The sequence below is a fragment of the Mytilus trossulus genome, chromosome 11, assembly GCF_036588685.1.
Source record: "Mytilus trossulus isolate FHL-02 chromosome 11, PNRI_Mtr1.1.1.hap1, whole genome shotgun sequence".
Taxonomy (NCBI): domain Eukaryota; kingdom Metazoa; phylum Mollusca; class Bivalvia; order Mytilida; family Mytilidae; genus Mytilus; species Mytilus trossulus.
The window spans coordinates 51,453,809-51,464,919 of NC_086383.1; the positions used below are offsets into that span (position 1 = coordinate 51,453,809).

At 32.7% G+C, this 11,111-nt stretch overlaps 1 long non-coding RNA gene across 1 annotated transcript; it reads left to right on the forward strand.

Moving 5' to 3' along the window:
- The first annotated feature begins 27 nt into the window (after nt 1-27).
- On the forward strand, nt 28-10,522 carry LOC134691300 (uncharacterized). The gene is made up of 3 exons (XR_010102109.1): nt 28-413; nt 4,214-4,482; nt 10,496-10,522. It is a non-coding gene; the product is annotated as an uncharacterized LOC134691300 (long non-coding RNA).
- The last annotated feature ends 589 nt before the right edge of the window (nt 10,523-11,111 follow it).

Consider the following 11,111-nt stretch of genomic DNA (forward strand, 5'->3'; position numbering starts at 1 on the left):
AGAAGGAATGGCCCCAGTTTGGAAATTATTTTCTCGTGTAGTTATAACAAGTAGTCGGGAATATAACTATCAAGAGTTATCTTTAACTTCAGTTGTCAAATTATCATGAGATAAGCACTACTTTGCATATTTTAACTTTTAAACAGAAAGTATGTGATTGTATAACAACGCATGGCTGTATTCATGATCCTCGGTTTGTCTGCTCTATTGTGAATCTGTTCATGTTTTAACTCCCTATTTGTGTAGAAGTTGTCTTTTACACAAGGTGGAGATTTCCAAAACTGATAATGATTGTAAATGTGGTGTATATGTTGATAAATGAAATATCTCCTATTCTATAGATATTAACATTATCTTATGTATATATGCTTTATTTTTACAGGTTAAAGAACAGTGTGAGCTTCATTGTCCAGGTAAGATTCCTCTAACGTACCTTCACATACTTGAAAACTTGAAACAAGTTACTCAGTAATCGCATGTTAATTTAAAAAGAACCAATTTACTTTTATGAATTTAAACATTCAACAATCAAGAACATTCAAGAACTGAGTGATGGCAAATTGTCGATGGTTGTCATCACAGTTGAACAAAGTTGTAAAGTTAATCATATTAATGGAAGTTTCCCCCCGTAAAGCCATTTTAAGTATTTTATATTAGTAGATAGATAGAAAGTCACGTTTAATAGTTAAAATATCTGCAATACATGATCTATAAATAAGTCGAAATGCTCAATTTGTCAAAAGATTCCGTATTAGGTACATTGGTACATCACAACATTTCCCTTGTTTTAGATCAATAACTTCATTCTTATTCCACAAAAATAAAAGTTTAAGTAATTTAAGTCTCATTATATCTCAATTCTATTTCAGACTTGTCTCAAGATTGTAAAAATAACTGATTTCAAATAAAATAAAATCATTTATAATAAAAAGAAGAATAATTTTGGTTATTGTAAACAATGCGAATACAATTTTAGTATGATTTCTGTGACATTCTATTAATTTTATGTAACAAAACTATTCGAAACTATAAAAAGTACCAAAATCCAATGGCGGTCAATAATTTTCAGTAAAATTAAGAAATATTTGCATTTTAGGCAACACATACAGAAATTAAATACCTTTTTCTTTTAAGTAAACATTATTTATTAAGAACGACCAATCGTGATGAATAAAAAGTACTGAAATCTTATGGCCGTTAATAATTTGTATCAAAATAAAGCAATAACGACATTCTTATTCAACAAAAATAAAAGTTTAAGTATTTTAATTCTTATTACAATGTATATCTCAATTCTAATTAAAAGACTTATTTTGAGTTGTTTGAAATAATTGATTTCAAATAAAATAGTGTCATTTTTTAAATAAAAAGGAGATTATTTTTTGTTAATTTTTATCTATACGAACAAAAATTTAATATGATTTGTGTGACATTCTTTTAATTTTATGAAAAACGACCTTTTCTAAATTATAAACTGTTCAAAACTCCAATGTCGGAAATTTACCGGCATTTTTGTAGGAAGAAGTTCATGTTAACTGAGACATATAATACAATTATGAATTATGATATGTCTCAGATGTTTACAATATTTGATACAAAACTATTAATCAAAACAAACAATTTAACGCTTTAATTAAGCATTGTATACAGTTATACTATTTTTTTCTTTTTTATTGCAACCAATTCTATTACAAATTAACGTGTAAATCATAGTGTCTTCATCGAGGTCCGCGTTCATGGATTGTAGACACTGTTGAGTTCGGTTTACATAAGAATTTGAAATATATACGTATCCGTCCGATCCGTGCATAAAGATTTACTGATTGATCGATGACCGTTGTCACGGTAACTCTCACATAGGTTATTTGACTTATCTGACGGATCATATGGGTCACTCATCGATCAGTCAAACATCCGTCACCGATCATTCACCGATCAGTCAGGTTCACGTCAAACAGTAATGCCTAAGGTTGCAAGTACTGTATCTAGGCGAAAACATAAAAGAATCAGTGACATTTTAAAGTAAATTGAAACAGCAAGATGGTGCCTACAAATAAAATCAGTGTACAAATTTTAAGATGAATACAGAAATAATATCTGAAAGTCTAGAAAAGTAGCAATTGACAATAAGGGGTGGTTTTAGAACAAGGAAACATTAAAAACAGATTATTCAACAATCCAACAAGTAGGGGTCCACAGTCGATGATGTTATTTGCCTTAATCTGCATTTTTGAGCGAGATTTGCAATTAATTAGTAAAACTAATTATATGTATAAATAAAACTAGTGTGTACCATGGTTATGTGTTAGCAAATAATAAATATTTTGTTTTTATAATCATGTTTCAACCATTTAAGGATGTCTGCTGGTCATGTTTTGGAATGTTTGTCAGATTTTCAGAATCCTCTGGACTAATCTATTTGAACGCCTTAAACAAAAAATTCCCATGAACGCCATTTTTCTTTTTATAAATCTTTTACATGCATAATTATAAGTCATTTGTAAAAGTCTTATAAAATTTTATTTATTTCTTAATAGTATTTGAGAACTTTAACTGGCCAATGATAATGCTATGAAAAGTCAAGAGAGAACATTTTCCAGCCAAATTTCAATGGCTAATGTCTCGAAAACAAGCACATCGACCCCTATATTTTTTTTGCTTTTTTGATTCCTCAATGTATTCCCTATCAATACATACTAGATTGATGAAAAGTTATTTATTTTGAAACTGAGTAGCGGAAATCCTTTAGGGAAGTTAACTCGTATAGAAAAAATGTAAGACTGCAATGATAGTGACATTTTCATTTTTAACTGGCCGGGCCAAAACGGGACAAGCTCATCACTTGGCGTACGTCATCCTTCGTCGTCATTCTATAACTTTTACAAAAGACTTCTCCTCTGAAAATACTGGTCCATATAAAACCATACTTTGTCTTAATTATCCTTCGGATAATTAGTTTTAAAAAGGTGCCCATCAACCAAGATCTCCGCCATGGATACACATAAAACATGGGGATACAATGTATGTTATAGCTTGGACCTCTGAAGTCAAGGCATGTCAATCAAATTTGACATTGGTTTAAAAAATGTTCAGCAGGTCTAATTCTATCTACCCTGAAATTTTCAAACAACCCGTTGTTGGGTTCCTACCAATCAATTAGGTATTGTAAGCAATTTTTGCAGTTCTTGGTTATTATCCAGAATAATTTAGAAATAGACATAAACAGCAAAGTTGTTGAGCAAAGTGAGATGTACAAAGAAGTCAGTATCACCAAAATTGCCAATTGACCACATAAGGAGTTATTGCCCTTTAAAGTAAATTTTTCACAATTTTTCGTTAATTTTTGTTATCTTTTACAAACATCTATCTATACTAAACTAAACTAAAAAAAACCTAAAAAAACTAAAGCATGTAGAGCAAGTCTGATACTGTGTACAAATGTTAATCAGGTCATGATCTATCTTGCCTGAAATTTTCAGACGCTTTAGACAACCCATTTTTTGGTTGCTGTCCCTGAAGTGGTAATTTTAAGGATGTTTTGAGTTTCGGTTATTATTTTGAGTATTATGACAGATAGAAATAAACTGTTAACAGCAGAAAGGTACACCAAAGTAATCTCTACAAATAAGTGAACGTAATTAAAATTGTCAGTTGACCCCTTCAGGGCCCTTTCAAGTAGATTTTTCACAATTTTTCGTATTTTTTTGTTATCTTTTATATAAAATCTTCTCTTATGAAGCTGCTGAACAAAATTAAACCAAGCTTATCCTTATGGTATATAGTTAGAAAAATGTATCCATTGACCCCGTCCATCAACCAAAATTACCGTTATGGCTTTTTACGTTATTTTGTGTTTTGTTTGGGTATAAAAGCTAAAGGTGACAGAGAGAAACATATCAGCAATACATAACAAAATGGATTAACAAAAGAAGAAATGTACCATGAATTCTATTGCTCTGTATAGCCTCTATTTATGTCTTGTTGTCTGTGTTTCTTCGACAAATGAATATTGATAGAATGTTTGGGTTTTATTTTTGCCGTTTTATTCATTTAGTCATCTATCCTTTGTAAACTGTACAATTTTACTGTATATCAGAAAATATAAAGAACATTCTTTGGTTATTCATATCCTTTAACACAATATTCTATCAAGATCTTAAAGGGAATAGATTCATATAACTAGCAATATGTATCTTTTTTTAAACAATTCTAGGTTTACAAGAAAGTGCCTTAAATCAAATTCCGAGTGATGTTGAACTTCATCGATTAACATCAAGATGTGATGAAACCACAATACGAGAGTTGGCCATACATCTTGGTATGACTTTGCAAGATTGGGAAACACTTAGATCTGATAATGATCGGATTGCGATTGTAAAGTATAGAATACTGGTCAACTGGCGGGACAAATACTCGGGAAGATTTAGCAGAATAGCAAAAGCTTTAACAGATATGGACTTACCAGTCCATACACTGTGTCAGGTAACTAGTTTTGATACACTGCACATACATTATTATACATTGATGCATTTTCCGCCATATTTTTAGCTCACCTGGCCCGAAGGGCCAAGTGAGCTTTTCCCATCACTTTGCGTCCGTCGTCCGTCGTCTGCCGTCCGTCGTCCGTCGTCCGTCGTCGTTGTTAACTTTTACAAAAATCTTCTCCTCTGAAACTACTGGGCCAAATTGAACCAAACTTGGCCACAATCATCATTGGGGTATCTAGTTTAAAAAATGTGTGGCGTGACCCGGTCAACCAACCAAGATGGCCGCCACAGCTAAAAATAGAACATAGGGGTAAAATGCAGTTTTTGGCTTATAACTCAAAAACCAAAGCATTAAGAGAAAATCTGACATGGGGTAAAATTGTTGATCAGGTCAAAATCTATCTGCCCTGAAATTTTCAGATAAATCAGTCAACCCGCTGTTGGGTTGCTGCCCCTGAATTAGTAATTTTGTGGAAATTTTGCTGTTTTTGGTTATTATCTTGAATATTATTATAGATAGAGATAAACTGTAAACAGCAATAATGTTTAGCAAAGTAGGATTTACAAATAAGTCAACATGACCGAAATGGTCAGTTGACCCCTTTAGGAGTTATTGCCCTTTATAGTCAATTTTTAACCATTTTTCGTAAATCTTAGTTATCTTTTACAAAAATCTTCTCCTCTGAAACTACTAAGCCAAATTGAACCAAACTTGGCCACAATCATTATTGGGGTATCTAGTTTAAAAAATGTGTGGCGTGACCCGGTCAACCAACCAAGATGGCCGCCACGGCTAAAAATAGAACATGGGGTAAAATGCAGTTTTTGGCTTATAACTCAAAAACCAAAGCATTTAGAGGAAATCTGACAAGGGGTAAAAATGTTTATCAGGTCAAGATCTATCTGCCCTGAAATTTTCAGATGAATCAATCAACCCGTTGTTGGGTTGTTGCCCCTGAATTGATAATTTTGTGGAAATTTTGCTGTTTTTGGTTATTATCTTGAATATTATTATAGATAGAGATAAACTGTAAACAGCAATAATGTTAAGCAAAGTAGGATTTACAAATAAGTCAACATGACCGAAATGGTCAGTTGACCCCTTTAGGAGTTATTGCCCTTTATAGTCAATTTTTAACCATTTTTCGTAAATCTTCGTTATCTTTTACAAAAATCTTCTCCTCTGAAACTACTAGGCCAAATTAATCCAAACTTGACAACAATCATCTTTGGGGTATCTTGTTTTAAAAATGTGTCCGGTGACCCGACCATCAAATCAAGATGGCCGCCACAGCTAAAATAGAACATAGGGGAAAAAGGCAGATTTTGGCTTATACCTCAAAAACCAAAGCATTTAGAGCAAATCTGACAGGTGGTAAAACTGTTTATCATATCAAGATCTATCTGCCATTTAATTTTCAGATGAATCTGACAACCCATTGTTGGGTTGCTGCCCCTGAATTGGTAATTTTAGGGAAATTTTGCTGTTTTTGGTTATTATCTTGAATATTATTATAGATACAGATAAACTGTAAACAGCAATTATGTTCAGCAAAGTAAGATTTACAAATAAGTCAACATGACCGAAATGGTCAATTGACCCCCTAAGGAGTTATTGTCCTTTATAGTCAATTTTTAACAATTTTTATAAAATTTGTAAATTTTTATTAACATTTTCCACTGAAACTACTGGGCCAAGTTCATTATAGACAGAGATAAATGTAAGCAGCAAGACTGTTTAGTAAAGTAAGATTTACAAACGCATCACCATCACCAAAACACAATTTTGTCATGAATCCATCTGCTTCCTTTGTTTGATATTCACATAGACCAAGGTGAGCGACACAGGCTCTTTGGAGCCTCTAGTTTTAATTAACTATCTCGAAAACTTATCAATATCTTTAGCTTATTGTATTCCTTAACTGATGCTCTTCGGATTTATAGTATCAATTTTAAATGGGTAACAACTTAGACATGTTAGAACAAATTTTTATTAATTGTTTAATATTTATTGTACACGCTAAAGGTCATTTTAGTAAAGGTGTATACAAATAATTTATGAATACAACTGTCTCCCTAAAAGCCTAATATACAATAATTGATAGTTTTAGATATTCTATGATAATAAACATAACGAGCTATTTAATTTTGATTTACAATGTTTCGAATATGTAAAAATGTTTTTTTTTCACTATTCCATCTTGTTCCTACAAAATCATGTTATGCTTTAAAATTAAGTTATATTGGAAAGATCTTGACCAATAGAGGTGTGTTCATTGAACATTGGAATGTGATTGTGAGTGCTACAGTAGGGCCTTAGTATACATATTCTTGAATTAATATCATTATATATGATACTAGAACACACCCGTGATATCGCGGGTCCGTTACCGAATTAAAGTATATCACTTTGCGTCATGCCCGCTAACAAATTGAAAACTGTACCTATACGCCTTATTTTTAGTCCAGATTTTTAGTATTCGTATTGTTATCTTAGAAAGTCTTACTGATTAAAATACTACAATAGGTAACAATTTGACAATTCAGTAGTGTCAACCCTGTGATTATGACCCGTGTATATGGCATATTAATCCTGAATACACCGTTTGGTGGTGCGCCTGTCAGATGCGGAACGTACAGACAAAGTAATAGGTAACAGGTGAATATACTATTGGTATCGATATCAGAATCGACCCGGAACTTCTTAATTATTGGCAATATTAATTACGTGGAAAACAAAAGGACCGAGAGTGATGTAATTTTTAATCTACACCTTTGTACTATATTAGTTATATATAAAGTTGAATTCTTTGATTCGTCGTATTTACGTGATGACGGCTGACAAATTGGACCTCGTAATTTTAGTATTATAGATGTGTATGTCAACTTAAGTAAGCCCAATTATATCTGTCACTTACACACATGTTTACACATTAGCCCACATAATATCATATGAATACATTTGAATATAAAATGGTTAGCCTGAAAATTTCCAGGATAATCATTCTGGTACCCAAACCTTTAAATATTATTAAGATTGATATGCAGTTATGGTAGTCCTCCAATTTCATCTATGTTTTATTTGCACTATACGTTTTCGCAATTGGGGTAGATTTTAGAACAACAACTTATTAAGTTTTAAACAAGAAATTATCATCATATTTAGGAATTGTAGTATTCCTTTCAATATTGTAAAATTTGTTAAAAGGGGGATACTATGTCAATCTATTGCTGTATTTATACATGTTATACACAAAGGAGAATTGTATTAAGTTGTATATGAATATACTCCATTAAAATTTTAATAAATTTAACGAGTTCCTCTGTAAATTGAATGCATTTTTAAAACTATATTCTGATCTCATTTTCGAACACTTGACAGAAGATGATAACAAAATAGAGTCAATGATTTTGTTGTTGCTGCTCTTGGTATATAACGATGGTGTATGGGTGATGTGTCGTTTTGGTTTGTAGATGGTGTACAAACGTATGTGTCGTCTTGGTATAGAGATGATGTATGTGTCGTCTTGGTATGTACGTGGTGTATATGTTGTCTTGGTATGTACATGGTGTATATGTTGTCTTGGTATGTACGTGGTGTATGTGTTGTCTTGGTATGTACGTGGTGTATGTGTTGTCTTGGTATGTATGTGGTTTATGTGTTGTCTTGGTATGTACGTGGTGTATGTGTTGTCTTGGTATGTACGTGGTGTATGTGTTGTCTTGGTATGTACGTGGTGTATGTGTTGTCTTGGTATGTACGTGATGAATGTGTTGTCTTGGTATGTACGTGATGTATGTGTTGTCTTGGTATGTACGTGGTGTATGTGTTGTCTTGGTATGTACATGGTGTATGTGTTGTCTTGGTATGTACATGGTGTATGTGTTGTCTTGGTATGTACATGGTGTATGTGTTGTCTTGGTATGTACATGGTGTATGTGTTGTCTTGGTATGTACATGGTGTATGTGTCGTCTCGGTATGTACATGGTGTATGTGTCGTCTTGTTATGTATATGCGTCGTCTTCGTATGTCCATGGCGTATTTGACGTCTTAGTATGTAGATAATGCTAATGTCGTCTTGGTATATAGATAGTATATATGTTGTCTTGGTATGTAGATGGTGTATGTGTTGTCTTGGTATGTATATAATGTAAATATTAACTTGGTATTTAGATGATGTATATTTTTGTTTGGTATGTACATGGTGTATGTGTTGACTTGATATGTATATGGTGTATTTGTCGTCTGGTATGTTGATGGTGTATGTATTGTCTTTGTAAGTAGAATGTGTATGTGTCATATTTGTATATAAATGGTGTATGTGTTGTCTTGGTATTTACATGGTGTACACACATATTTGTCGTCTTGGTATGTACTAGTAGTTTGTGTATGTGGCGTCTTTGAATGAAGATGGTGTATGTTTCGTCTTGGTATTTAGATTGTGTATTTGTTTTCTTGGTATGTAGATGTTTTATTTGTTGTCTTGGTATGTACATGGTGTATGTGTTGTCTTGGTATGTATATGTTGTATGTGTTGTCTTGGTATTTAGATGATGTATGTGTTGTCTTGGTATGTAGATAGTGAATATGTTTCCTTGGTATTTATATGATGTATATATTTGTTTGGTATGTACATGGTGTATGTGCTGACTTGGTATGCGTATGATGTAAACATTGTCTTGGTATGTAGATGATGTATGTGTAGTCTTGGTATGTAGATTGTGTATGTGTTGTCTTTGTATGTAGATGATGTATGTGTTGTTTTGGTATGTAGATGATGTATGTGACGTCTTGGTATGTAGATGATGTATGTGTCGTCTTGGTATGTAGATGATGTATGTGTTGTCTTGGTATGTAGATGATGTATGTGTTGTCTTGGAAGGTATGTGTTGTATGTGTCGTCTGGCATGTAGATGATGTATGTGTTGTCTTGGTATGTAGATGTTGTATGTGTTGTCTTGGTATGTATATGTTGTATGTGTCGTCTGGTATGTAGATGATGTATGTGTTGTCTTGGTATGTATATGTTGTATTTGTTGTCTTGGTATTTAGATGATGAATGTACATTCTTGGTATGTACATGGTGTATGTGTTGTCTTCGTATGTAGATGATGTATGTGTCGTCTTGGTATGTAGATGATGTATGTGTTGTCTTGGTATGTAGATGATGTATGTGTTGTCTTTGTATGTAGATGATGTATGTGTAGTCTTGGTATGTAGATGATGTATGTGTCGTCTTGGTATGTAGATGATGTATGTGTTGTCTTGGTATGCAGATGATGTATGTGTTGTCTTTGTATGTAGATGATGTATGTGTAGTCTTGGTATGTAGATGATATATGTGTCGTCTGGTATGTAGATGATGTATGTGTTGTCTTGGTATGTATATGTTGTATTTGTTGTCTTGGTTTGTAGATGATGAATGTACTGTCTTGGTATGTACATTGTGTATGTGTTGTCTTCATATGTAGATGATGTATGTGTCGTCTTGGTATGTAGATGATGTATGTGTTGTCTTGGTATGTAGATGATGTATGTGTTGTCTTTGTATGTAGATGATGTATGTGTAGTCTTGGTATGTAGATGATGGATGTGTTGTCTTGGTATGTAGATGATGTATGTGTTGTCTTGGAAGGTATGTGTTGTATGTGTCGTCTGGCATGTAGATGATGTATGTGTCGTCTTTGTATGTAGAAGATGTATGTGTTGTCTTGGTATGTAGATAGTGTATACATGTGTTGTCTAGGTATGTAGATGATGTAAGTGTTGTCTAGGTATGTATATAGTGTATATGTTGCTTTGATATGTCGATGATATGTGGCTTGGTATGCCTGTACCAAATTATTTGTTTGATGTGTTTGAGCTTTTTAATTTTGCCATTCGATCAGGGACTTTCCGATTTTAAATTCCTATGAGTTCATATTTTTTTGTTAATTTACCTTTTTCATGGTGTATGTGTTACTTTTTTCATGGTGTATGTGTTGTCATAATATTTATTTGTTGTAGGTTAAAAGAGAAAGAAGAGCAGAGACGGGTATGTATTAATGTTGAATTAGTAATAAACTTTGGCATATATAGAGATCAGAAAATGTGGTATGAGTGCCAATGAGACAACTCTCCATCCAAGACACAATTTTGTAAAAGTAAACCATTATAGGTCAAAGTACAATCTTAAACACAGAGCATTCGAACACATCGAACAGAAAGCTATAAAAGGTTTTAAAATTGACAAGTTTTAAACCATTCAAACAGAAAAACCAACAGTCTAATCCCTGTAAAAAAGGAGCATCGATAAACACTTATGAACCAAATCAACACACGACAACTACTGAACATCAGTTTCCATTCTAAGGACAGGTGCAAACAAAAGAAGCGGGTTTAAACATTTAAATAGGTACCAATCTTTTCCATAATTTGAAACAATCGTTTAACATGATAACATCACAGCATAAAACAAGACGTTAAAAAATATCAATATATCATATCTCTGGTCGTTAGAAAGAGAACATGGATAATTTGAGTTTTTGGCTAATACCTTAAATTAGTTAGAACAAATCTGATAGAGAAGAAGAGATCAACATATCAATTATTATCTATCTCCTGCTGAATTGAAAGAAAAGTC